Source organism: Rhododendron vialii, chromosome 10a (genome assembly GCF_030253575.1).
Source record: "Rhododendron vialii isolate Sample 1 chromosome 10a, ASM3025357v1".
Classification (NCBI taxonomy): domain Eukaryota; kingdom Viridiplantae; phylum Streptophyta; class Magnoliopsida; order Ericales; family Ericaceae; genus Rhododendron; species Rhododendron vialii.
The window spans coordinates 37,727,701-37,741,082 of NC_080566.1; the positions used below are offsets into that span (position 1 = coordinate 37,727,701).

Genomic DNA, 13,382 nt, shown 5'->3' on the forward strand with positions numbered 1-13,382 from the left:
GGAATGCGATCGTACTGTGCGCAAGGGCACATCACACGTGCACGTGAAGGAAAATATGGGCATTTCTTCTTATCCACAAGAGCCACACCAGTATGTTCAAGATTCGTCGATCTAATATACAAACTCTCAACCACAAATATAAGACGCTATTCCAAGGCAAACTCCTGCTGGCACGGCGAGCTCTGACCGTGAGAAGCAAAACACCAGCAAGTAACATTCCCCGCGACGAATCTTTCGCACATGTTTTCATCATGAAATCTCGAACGGGGCTCACCGCTCACCTTTGCCGCACAGGACAGGCCCCGGGTCCCATCGATCCTGTGATTTGTATGGATCTAGTAATCAGTAAAACGTTTTTTATTGGGAAAAATCAGTACAACGTTTGGAAAACTAGCACCGAGGCTGCCTCCATTGCCTTTAAAAGGCCATCCCATTTCCCCCCCGTTTAACACACAAGCCATAACCAAAAACAGATAAACAAAGACACAACCACCAAAAAAAATGAGGATTTTGGCATTAATTTCACTCTCTCTCCTCTTGATAGGTGCGTAAATACGCCAATTTACGCCCCCTAATTTAGACGTGTTATGTCCATTTAGCTCGTTACTTGGGATTTGATACTTGTTATTTATGTTTCAGAACTCATGGAGCCGATGAAAAATATTTGGAGCTAAAGTGCCAAATTTGATTTTATTTTGTGTCAAGCAAAGTCGGCGCTGATGAAATTAATGAAGAGATAGATAAAATAAAGAGAGAAGCATTGGATCAATTTCCTACTAGTCTTTGCACGTGGGTGTCGTTGGAAATTATCATGGGCCATATATTTGTATTAATAAAAGAATTAACGATGGAGTTTAGTGAAGTGGGCCCCTTAATTGTTATTTGGGGAAACTCTCGGCTGATTACAACTTGTGTGGTCCACTATATAAAGGGAAAAAGTCGGCGCTGATGAAATTAATGAAGAGATAGATAAAATAAAGAGAGAAGCATTGGATCAATTTCCTACTAGTCTTTGCACGTGGGTGTCGTTGGAAATTATCGTGGGCCATATATTTGTATTAATAAAAGAATTAACGATGGAGTTTAGTGAAGTGGGCCCCTTAATTGTTATTTGGGGAAACTCTCGGCTGATTACAACTTGTGTGGTCCACTATATAAAGGGGGAAAAAAGGGTTTCAAGGATCACTTTTTTCGTCCGCACGTGCAACAGAGAATGAAGCCAGCCATCAGGAGCTTTGATTGGGCAATAGCCGCAATACCATAGAAAACAAAGAACGAGGCTGTCGTTCTTTAGGTTCGAATATTTTTAGTTTCTTTCGAGTTTTTCTTTCCTTCAAGTTATTTAAAATCTTGTTCAACTATTCGCATTCTGGTAATTCGTTTTAATTTCGGTTTTTAATTAAAGTTGTTCGTTGATTTTCAATTATTTGTTATCTCTTGTTTATTTTCTTTCTCCAGTATTAGAAACATGATTCAAATTAGGGTTTCTTCTTCAATGCATAGTGAGTAATCGTTTAGGTAGGGTCACAGAGTGATTAACACACCGTGGTCAGTTCGAGCACTGCTCCTATTTTCAAACAATGGAAAAAATAACTTTAAATTGGAAAAATACTTCCAGTGGACGAACCCAGGCATTGTCGGAGCCCATGTGAACGGGAGAATGTGGGTCCAAAACTCATTATCTGCTGCGTATGGGTAAACGACGATCATAGGGTCTCGCATCTTGCGGGGTATCTTTTTCAATCTAAAGTTAAACGTTTTTAAGAAAATACCGAATGGAACAGATTAATCCGGACTAGTTACGAGTGTTATAAACCTTATGACCGTACCTCCTTTTAATTATTTGAAAAACCCAATTTCTTAGTTTTAATTAATCTCAGTATTAAACTACAAGGGGTGGCTTCCTAAGAGCCAGTTTTAATTATAACAACCAGAGTTTTTAGTCAGCACACATCACCGTCTCTGTAGATTCGACTCCGGACTTACCGGATAATGTGCTACATCGGTTTCAGCCTGCTTGACCAATATCTAGACCTAAAATAATGGGTTGCTCCAAGCGTTAGGCTGAGACCGATGTAGCACAATATTTGTTAAAACCAGAGTCGAATCCACTAAGGATGGTGAACTGTGTGCTGTGGAATCTCGGGTTGTAGTATTAAAATTAGCTCTTAGGTAGCCACCCCTTGTCTTTTAGTTGATTAATTAACTAATACTAACAGATAACTTGCTCAAATGATAAAAAAGAGAAGCACGGTCGTAGGGAATCCAGCGCTCGCTACTCAATCAGAATCCACTCGCTTTTCAAGGTTCCAAAAACGGATAAATTTTAGGGAGAATTGGAAACTCCGAAGGATGCGAATCCTAAGGTTGCCGGTCCCGTACACAACGGAGAACAGATTTTGGTCCCCTATTTCTGCTCACATGAGTCCCGGCAATGTCTCGGATTCGTCCAATGGACGTAGTTTTCACCAACTAAAATTATTTAATTCAATTAATATACTGAAAAATTGCGAGACGAATCTTAATTGAGTCCCGGCGTGCCTTTACCCAGCGACCAAACCTCAGAAAAAACTACTCACTCATTATTAAAAATAAAAAAAATAAAATCCTAAAATTAATCATATTTTTATTACGCAAGATAAAAATAAATAAATAAACAAAAGATAATAACTAATTGAATACCAACAAACAATTTTAATGAAGAACATAAATCAATATAAGTTACCGGAATGCGGAGATCTGAACAAAATTTCAAAAACTTGAAGAAAAAAGAAAATCTGGAAGAACAAAAAAAACGTGAGTTAAAAACTGCAAAATAATATTCGGAACGCAACTCTCGTTCTCTGTCGCCTACGAAAAAGTGTGTTTTTTTCTTCCTGTAAAAAGTGTCGCCTCCGTTCTTCGTCAATCCCCTGTATATATTATTCCCTGAGTCAACCGTTGCCGCCCTTTTATAATCCTCGTGGGTGTAAATAATAACCCTCGTGGGCCGAGAATTGGCTTAGTCATGTAGAGCAATTGTTTGAACCTTGGACCCCAACCTTAAGTCCATATTACAAATAATTATTAGGCCCACCTGCAAGATCAAGTGCATGTCCAATTATTGCTATCCATTCACTTCCAATATCACGAGGCAGCAGCACCATAGGAGAAAAATCGTGAGGCGCCATCCCTGTTTCTTTCAATTCGGTAAGCAGCTAAGCAAAACACATTAAAATATCAAAACTTCCAAATACCTATAACACAAAAATTAAGCATTAAAATACCAAGTAATAATATAAAAATAGAATTAGCAAGGATAAATTAAGGGGCACATATGTGAACATTTGCGCATCTATCATAGCCCTACGCTTGGAGCAACCTATTAATTTAGGATTAGGAAATCGTCAAGCATTTTTGGCGCCGTTGCCGGGGACGGTAACGTGTGTTGAGATTCGGGTAGTTATTTTTTTATTTGTTTTCTTTTTAGTTCTTTTTTTTTAAATTTTTTTATTGTTGAAAAGAAAAAAAAAAGGCCAATTTTGCAAGGTGCTACGAATGTTATGCAAACCAATTTGATTGTTCAGTGTTACTTCCTAGATTTTATGGTTTAGCCTCAGAAAATCCTTTTTCGCATGTTCATGACCTTGAGAAATCTTTTGCTAGTGATGAAGTGGCTCTTTTACATGTATTTTCAGCATCTTTGCGTGGTAGTGCTTAAGATTGGTTTAATTTTTTGAGTCCAAAAATGACATGGAGTGAGATTGTAATACAGTTTTTCAAAATTTTCAATCCCTCATATGAGACTCATATGCTTTTACTAGAACTATCAGATTTCTCTCAACAAGATGATGAGTCTTTGTCACAATGTTAGGAGCGATTTAAATTTGTGATATTCTCTTGGTCGAGTTTTAATTGTGAGCTTGGCAGTCTTCTGGTTATCTTTTGCGGTAGTTTAAATCCTAAGGCATGTCAGGTGGATTTTAGGTCCACTGATGAATTCCTGGATAAAAACGCTAAAGAGGCTTGGGATTACCTAGATGAATTAACCCAAAAGCTCCAATTTTTGAGTTGATTGAAAGTTTTGAGGATACCAATTTTGATGGGAGAGAAAAAGAGAAAATAGAGCCGCTTCCTAAAGATACCAATTCTGATGGGAGAGAAAAAGAGGAAATAGATCGAGCCGTTCCCTAAGGATACCAAGTCTGATGTAAGGGAAAAAAAAAGAAATAGAGCCGTTTTCTGAGGATACCAATTCCGATGAGAGGGAAAAAAAAATAGAGCTGCTTGTTATTAGTGAGGGCTATATGCCTTTTGAGGAGTCATTCCCAATAGTTGCACTGAATAATCAAATACTCTTGACTTTAGATGGCGTCACCCCTCCTACTGAATCTTCACTTTCGCAAGAGTTTTTAAATGTGGAACTGATTGATTTTCTTGGTGTTAATGAATTTAATTTGGTTTATCATCCCTATCTTGTGGATTTTGTCAATAATTTGAAAATTGATCTAGTTTGGGCTGTACACTTGGTGGTATTTAAATATGTAAAACGAATTCGGCAAATGCGCTACTCGAAGTATCTTATCTTGTGGGATGACCGAGTTCAATTCTTGATAATAGGTGTAGAATGAAGTGTTATGTTCATTGTTTTAGATCTCGTTGGCATAATAAATATTCAGTATCTGCGTTTGGCTGCTCGTATATAATTTTTTTTTTTTTGGTCTGGTATAGCCACCAGTTTCTCACTTGAGAAATGGGGAAAAAAGTAGTATTCGTGTCTTTCGCATGAAGAAAAGTAGATTTTTTTTTTTTGTATTTCATTTTATTTCTTGCCTTATTTATTTCTTTTAGTTATTTTTCTTGCTGTCTTGGAGGCTAACATTTTGCAGGTTGTTCGATCCAAGTTGGGGGGTCTTCCTCTCTCTATAGTTTACTTTGCTTAGCCCTTTTTTTTGAGGTGACATCTCTCCTTTTTTTTTACGTTTCTGTCCAATCTTTTTTTTTTCATGCTTTCAATGCAGACATTGAATTGTTCAAGTTGGGGGGAGGGATCTCTTTATTCTTTATCTTGTTGATAAAAAAAGTTTAAAATTAAAAAATACTTGTTGGATCCTTTCTACTTGAGACTTGGAGATTGCAATGTTTACTTGTTGATTGCTTGTGCTGAGAATCTGTGGGCATTTTTTTGAATATTTATGTTGCATGGTAATTCTTTTTGCTAGCTTAACGATAGAAATTTATCCTGGCATACACTCTTAGCATCTTTGCACTGCACTTTTCTTGGACCTTGACTGCTTATGAGTTGTGACTTAAGTGCTTTCAATTGCTAGATTAGTGGAGACTTATGTCCATGTGAGCTTTAGTGTCTTATCTTCCTTTGGAGTAGTGTCACACGATTGTTTTGTTTGTCATAAAAAAAAAAAGGAAAGCTTAATCGTTGTCGATCTCATTATCTTTGTTGTCAAGTATTAGGACTTAACGCATGCCTATTATTTCTTCTTTTGAGAATGGAAAGTTACATGGTTGTATTACCCTCAGGAGATGATAGTAGGCCATTTTTGTGCTTTGAGCCGGTTCGATTTTTTCTTTCATATATTTATCTTTTATGAGCCCATTTGAGCCTTACACATGATACCCTTTTCTGGTTGAGCTTCACCATCTAAATTGTGTCTTGAGAAGACTTAGTAATTATGTGGATGTAAATTATTCAGGGGAGAGAGAGAGAGAGAGAGAGAGAGAGAGAGAGAGAGAGAGAGAGTAAATGTAGTGAGAATTGAGTTTTTTTTTTATTGGTGATCTTTCCTATAAAAAAAATATCAAAAAAAAAAAAAGAAGAGAAAAAAAGATAAAAGGGAAAGATACCAAATTATTGAGGAAATGAGAAATACTTTTTTTTTTTAATGTGGGAAAGAAAGGTAAGAAAGAGAGATGTAGCGGAGTTGAAAAAAAAGAAGAAGAAGTTAGAGGGCGCACATTATTATTCTTGCCCTATGTTGTTTTGGCCTAGTTTCGAACATTTACTTATGATTTATCCTAATCTTTGAAGTACTTTTCCTTATGCAACGATATAACCGAATAAAAGTCTTATTTGATCTTAAGGGCAATGAGTTGTGGATCGATGGATAGATAGTCTTTAATGCTTGACATTTCTTTCATGTGATCACGTGTCTACCTTAAAATGCTTTCTTTTCGTGTCTAAAGTGTACGGGGTACTTGATTCTTTATTGCATAACTTTCGTCCGCACACATTGAGAGTTTCATTAAATGCACCATGTTTCGAGCATTTTCTTTTGTTGAGTGCATAACACGGTGAGAATTGAAGTCGAAACTTGGTCCGGAGAGAGTACTTGGTTGTGATTCACTTGTTGTTAAGGTCCCTGCTCACATACGCTAAGCTTGGGTACCATGATTTATTTCTATGTTTTGATAGCCTCTAGAACTATTTTCGCATATGCTATATTCTTAGCATTGCGTATCAATGAGTCACATTGCAGGTTTTTGGATTTCAATTAAAAGGATCCGCGGTGTTTTATGGGTGATCATTGCTGAAAACCCTCAAGAGACTTCACTTGTCCTACCGGGGCCACCCGGGGGTTTAAAAGATCTATCTCTTAGTTAGTTGCTTTGTTTTATTTGTTTTTATTTACTTTGCTAGGGACTAGCAAAGTGTAAGTTGGGGGATGTGATAGGTGTGTAAAGATGTTTATTTATGCCCCCTAACTTAGACTTGTTATGTCCATTTAGCTCGTTACTTGGGATTTGATACTTATTATTTATGTTTCAGAACTCATAGAGCCGATGAATAATATTTTGAGCTAAAGTGCCAAATTGAATTTTATTTTGTGTCAAGCAAAGCCAGTGCCGATGAAATTAATGAAGAGAGAGATGAAATAAAGAGAGAAGCATTGGATAAATTTTCTGCTAGTCTTTGCACGTGGGTGTCGCTGGTGGCTAGAAATTATCATGGACCATATATTTGTATTAATAAAAGAATTAACGATGGAGTTTAGTGAAGTGGGCCCCTTAATTGTTATTTGGGGAAAATCTCGGCTGATTACAACTTGTGTGGTTCACAGTATAAAGGGAAAAAAAAGGGTTTCAAGGATCACTTTTTTTTCGTCCGCACAACAGAGAACAAAGGCAGCCATCGGGAGCTTTGATCGGGCAATACCATAGAAAATAAAGAACGAGGCTGTCGTTCTTTAGGTTCGAATATTTTTAGTTTCTTTCGAGTTTTTCTTTCCTTCAAGTTATTTAAAGTCTTGTTTAACTATTTGCATTCTGGTAACTCGTTTTAATTTCGGTTTTTAATTAAAGTTGTTCGTTGATTTTCAATTAGTTGTTATCTCTTGTTTATTTTCTTTCTCCAATATTAGAAACATGATTTAAATTAGGGTTTCTTGTGTTTCTTATTCAATGCATAGCAAGTAATCGTTTAGGTAGGGTCGCGGGGTGATTAGCACACTGTGGCCAATTCGAGCAGTGTTCCTATTTTCAAACAATGGAAAAAACGATTTTAAATTGGAAAAATACTTCCCGTGGACGAACCCGGGTATTGTCGGAGCCCATGTGAACGGGGGAATGGGGGTCCAAAACTCATTCTCCGCTGTGCATGAGTAAAAGATGACTATAGGGTCTCGCATCTTGCAGGGTATCTTTTTCAATTTAAAGTTGAACGTTTTTAAGAAAACACCGAATGGAGCAGATTAATCCGGACTGGTTACGAGTGCTATAAACCCTACGACCGTACCTCATTTTAATTATTTGAAAAACCCAATTTCTTAGTTTTAATTAATCTTAGCATCAAACTTCAAGGGGTGGCTACCTAATAGCCCGTTTTAATTATAACAACCCGAGTTTTTAGTCAGCACACATCACCGTCTCTGTGGATTCGATTCCGGACTTACCGAATATTGTGCTACATCGGTTTCAGCCATACGCTTGGGACAACCCATTAATTTAGGATTAGGAAATCGTCAAGCAACTCTCCATACTTGGGGCCTTGGCTCTACATGAGCAATGTGGTGGCCAAGCAGGAGGAATAGTCTGCCCGGGGGGGCTCTGTTGCAGCGAATGGGGCTTCTGCGGTACCACACAGGATTACTGCGGCAAAGGGTGCCAGAGCAATTGTCCCGCCCCACCCCCGCCAGCGACCGCGCCCCCGCCACCATCGCCGCTGGCCACCGCCCCCTAGCGGCGGCGGTGACATCAGTTCTCTTATTAGCAAAGCCTTGTTTGAGAAATTGCTGCCGAACAGGAATGACCCAGCTTGTGAAGGGAATGGATTCTATACTTATGAGGCGTTCATTGCTGTTGCCAAGGAGTTTGGTGGGTTTGGAACTACTGGAGATGATGATACCAATAAGAGAGAGATTGTCGCGTTTTTGGCTCAAACTTCCCATGAAACTACTGGTACTTTTTCTCTGTCCCAAGCAATTTCTTACGGATGTTTGTTTGACGTACGGGACTAACAAAAAAAAACATTTTGTGACACTGATTGATTAATTGGATTAATCGTATGATCTATTTGGATGTAAAGGTGGGTGGGCAACGGCTCCTGGTGGACCATATGCATGGGATACTGTTTTGTTACGGAATGAAACCCGGCGGATTATTGTGTTGCTAATCAACAATGGCCTTGTGCCCCTGGGAAGCAGTACTCGGCCGCGGTCCCATCCAAATTTCGTAATGAGTACTTTGACAAAGATGGAGCTGGGGGAGGCCATTAGGGGCGGTCGCCCCCTGCAAGAGGAAAAAAAAATTCAACTATAATATTCAAAAACAAAATAAATTTCCTATGAAAGTTTATAGGCTTAGCCCAATGGCAGAGCCAGAATTTTGAACCCAAGGGGCCTGGCTTAATAAACATATTTTTTAACGAAATATGCACTTATTATATCATAAGGTTTTTGCTTTCCTATATATTACATTACATTTATACATTAAATTGATTCTAGCCTAATGCAGTTGAAGTGTATACCAATCATTTTGTTTTTTTCCTTAGACTACTTCAACTATCACGTGCTTGTTTTTTATTTATGAAAGAATTTTAGAAATGAGAATGTAAAATAACCAATTCAGGTATATACAAAATAAAAGTTTTGAAACTCGGACGTTTGGGGAGTCGAGGCTGGGGACCCTGGTCTCGCCCCCTCTAGTATTTTGGGGAAAAAAAATCAAATAGTAGTAACTGTTGAAATACAAGGATACCATAAATCTTGGGGGCGAGCCCCAACAAAAAAACATACTAATTTTTAAAGGCTAAGGGTTTAATTATAACATAACATAAATCTTGGGGGTTAACAAAGGAAATACTCAATTAATAAACTCTTAGTATCTCTCCTACAAAAATCTCCAATCATTAAACAACCATTTTGGATAGAGGGATTTCATGAGAAAAGAAATGAATGACTTATGATTTTTTATGAAATTCCTCATTTGAATTGAACATCAGTGAGAAATGGAGGAAAAAGTACAAAAAAGAAATGTTTTGATTGATACTTTCCCTTTCTCACCCAAAATGGTGTGATTTGGTGAGAAATGACTTCTCTTTCTTATCTCACTTTCTCACCATCCAAATGAGCTATACATAAGAGGGTTTCGCACGTTTTATTCTTTGTCCTAAAATCTCTATGGAAAAAAAAATCTCTCTCTCTCTCTCGCTCTACACAAAAATTCCCGATCATTATGAGCAAATAGGAACAAAGGAGAAGAAATTTTTGAAACCTTTAGTAATCCTGGTGAAATCTAAGCTGTATGTATGTTTTTACTCAATTGATATTCTAGGCTTCTAGTTCTTACCCAATTTTTTGTCTCGCATTTGCCTTCATGTAGTGAAAATTCCTGACTCTTTCCTTGGTACCCTCTCTCTCTCTCTCTTCTCCCTCTCTCTCTCTCTCTCTCTCTCTCTCATTCTTCCAACCGTTTCAAAATTTAGGTCTATCTTTTCATTTTAAATGTTCTAAAAAAATTCAATTTTAATTAGTCAATGAGAAAAAATGGGTACATATTTTTTTCCCTTCCTCCCATATTCAAAATTCAATGGTAAAAGTGGAGGAAAAGGTACATTAAAATTCAAAAAACACATTATTGCCTTTCAAAAAGAAGGATAATTTTTTTTAATACAAAGAGTACGTCATACTTTCTGAAGAGCAATGGTGTCGCCTAAAAATGTTAAAATCCCAAAGAGGGACTTTCTCCCTTGAGATGAATGGGTCGAGTTGTTTTTTTTAGTTCGTTAAAAAAAATTAAGTACATCGTTAAAGTCTTGATAAAATCACAATGGTCATAAGAGTACATGACGTTAGTCTGTGACCGTCTATTTCTTTCATGAATATTGTGCTTCATTCAGGTGTGCCCCGAAATTAAAGGTATAGCGAAATATTACGACAAACTAATGTTTGACTCAAAACTCGCAAAACAGGAAACCCAACGAAGTTTCTCTTGCTCTCTCCATATGCAAAAGAAAAAACCAAAATAAACAAAAATTTTGTCAAAGGGGCTAATACAAATATTCTTCATAAATTTGACCTAATCTCAAAAACTGAGCACATTCTCCAATTAATTTGCCTATGTACTGACTTTTTTTTAACCCTGACTTTGGCAGCAATTACAACTATGGACCAGCTGGAATAGCCATAGGAAGCGATCTACTAGCCAACCCAGACTTGGTCGCAGCCGACGCCATCATTTCTTTCAGAGCAGCCCTCTGGTTCTGGATGACCCCACAATACTCGAAACCCTCCTGCCACGACGTCATCACCGGCCGATGGACCCCGTCGGCCGCCGATTCGGCAGCAGGTCGGGTCCCAGGATATGGTGTCATCACCAACATAATCAACGGCAGGCTCGAGTGTGGACAAGGATTTAGTACAGCACAACAAGTGAGCCGAATCGGGTTTCTTATGCATTTCAGTGATATTGTGGGAGTTGGTTATAGAGAGAACCTTGATTGCAACAACCAAAGGCCCTTTGGATAAGATCCAATAACATTGCGGAAAACTGTTCCGTGAGATAAAGTAATATTGTAGGGTCCAACTGTATGGACCCTGCATAATACTGTGATCTAATGATGAAATAATGCCCCGGCCGGCAGGAGTATTGAAAAATTCTTAAGTAGTCTAAGTTTTTCGCGGAATAATTAAAGATGCATGTAAGCATATTTCCGAATATTCCAGTCAGGGTGTTTGGCTGTGTGTAAGCTTGTTGTTAGCTTTGTTGGCTTGTTCTGTGGGTAGCTTGATGTTCTAGACTCAAGCTTTGCTTTTTGTTGTTTCTCCTGTGCTGTGTATTGTGGGTTTTCTAATAAAATCTTCTTACCAAAATAAGAAAAGAAAGAATATTTCAGAATTAATGATGGAGTGTGGCTCCTGCTGCTTCTTCATCTTCAAAATTTCTATCCTTTTTATTTTTTGTTTTCCGTTCAATATACACATCACAAAGTAATTTGCTTTTGGTGTCAATATGTAAGATTGTATGTATGTGTATATATATATATTGATATAAGCTTAGTGACACTAACACTACAAGAAAAATGAAAATTGGTGACGAAAAAGTGGTGACGAAATTTAATTTTGTCACCGTTTTGACAACTTCCGTGACAAAATAATTTTGTCACCAATTATACCAATTTAGCGACGAAAAAAATATTTTCGTCACCAAAAGTACCCATTTGGAGACGAAATACATTTTTCGTCACCAAAAGCTTAAAAAAAGGTGACGAAATTATTTTTTGTCGCCAAAGATAATCATTTGGTGACAAAAAAAAAAATTTCGTCGCTAAATGAGACCAATTTAGTAACGAAATATTTTTTTTGTCACCAAATGCTTAACTTTGGTAACGAAAAATAATTTCGTCACCATTTTAACACTTTCAGCGACGAAAAATATATTTCGTCATCAAATGGGTACCTTTCGTGACGAAATTTATGAATTGTGCTTTGTCACTAAATGTATTTCGAACATAACTCTTTACTAAAAACTCCGATTGAGATAATTCAAATTGGGTTTGAACAATAACTCAATTGCCTACAACTTTCATATTTATCAAAATTACCAATTTTAATGTTTAAAGGTTCAAAATTACATTTGAAATATATTTTTATGTTAAACATATATATGTTATATATTGGATATTTCAAATATTTACTGAAAAGTGTGTGTGGTGCAGTTGGTTAGAGCTTGCGCGAAAAACTCAAGAGACTCGGGTTCGAAACCCAGCAAGAGTAAGAAAGAAAGATTTTTTTCCAATATGAAAATGTCTTTTGCAACGAAAATTTTCATCATCGATGAGACTCATCAGTGACGAATTTTTTCGTTGCCAAAAGGAATAATTTATGACAAAAAATTTCGTCATCAAAAAACACAATAAGTGAGGAAAAAATTTTCGTCACCAATTATTCACTTTTTGATGACGAAATATTTCGTCATCAAAAGACACTATAGGTGACGAAAAATAGATTTCGTCACCAGGTAGGAATCCTCGACAACCTTTAGTCGACAAATTTTTTTTCGTCACCTATATTATTTGTGACGAAAAACAAGCAATTTGTGACGATATTCATTCGTCACCCAATGCAATTTTTCTTGTAGTGTAATATAAAATAGTTCATTACAAAATTATTCGACAATATCAAACTCATCATCTAACTAATGCAAAACGATAAAAGTACAAGGCAATCCTTCACCTTAAGCCAGACGATGAGCCTGCATGGCGCACATTCTGTCAAAACTTCATAAATTTCTAGCAGTCTCAAAAAGAGATAAAGTACTAGCCAAAGACAAAAGACAACAAGTATGAACGCGCGCGCCATTGAATTTTCAAAGCTATAAATCGGACATGGCTACCACTAGTTGTCCTACCAAAAATATCATGTGGGTTAAGAGCATTGTTGGCACAGATATCATTATGAAGCAACATCATCTCCGAAAGAACCTGACCTGTAAACAAAATTAGTATTCGTCCAAAGAAGAAACTAATTAATCTTGAACAATCGAGACAAACTCTCACAAATCAGACAACAAGCTCGTTGATCTGATGAGACAGAAGAAAATAAATACTAAAGTGTAGAAGAAGCAGTTTGTACTAGTTCCATGGCCTTCGCCTTCCACTGCCATCCAAGAGTGCGTAGTGAGAGGAAAGGAGGAAAAAAAATATTCGTGACGGTTAGGGTTTTTATGGATATGGTAGATCAGTGTACATACATTTTTTGTGTTTAAAAAAAACAATTGTGTATGTTTTTGCTTTCTTAATGCATCCGATTTGTAGTTACGATTGGAGACTTGTAGTCGATTACATATCTTATACTGTTAGAATCTACCCCTAATTGAAATATAAAAAATTGGCTTAGGGTCCACTATAGCATGTTTCTAATCCACTAGGTCCATTAATCAAGTTTCTAACC

The 13,382-nt window shown here is 37.0% G+C and overlaps 1 pseudogene; it reads left to right on the top strand.

The window, feature by feature from the left end:
- The first annotated feature begins 6,978 nt into the window (after positions 1-6,978).
- On the top strand, positions 6,979-11,333 carry LOC131303205 (basic endochitinase-like; annotated as a pseudogene).
- Positions 11,334-13,382: the final 2,049 nt, after the last annotated feature.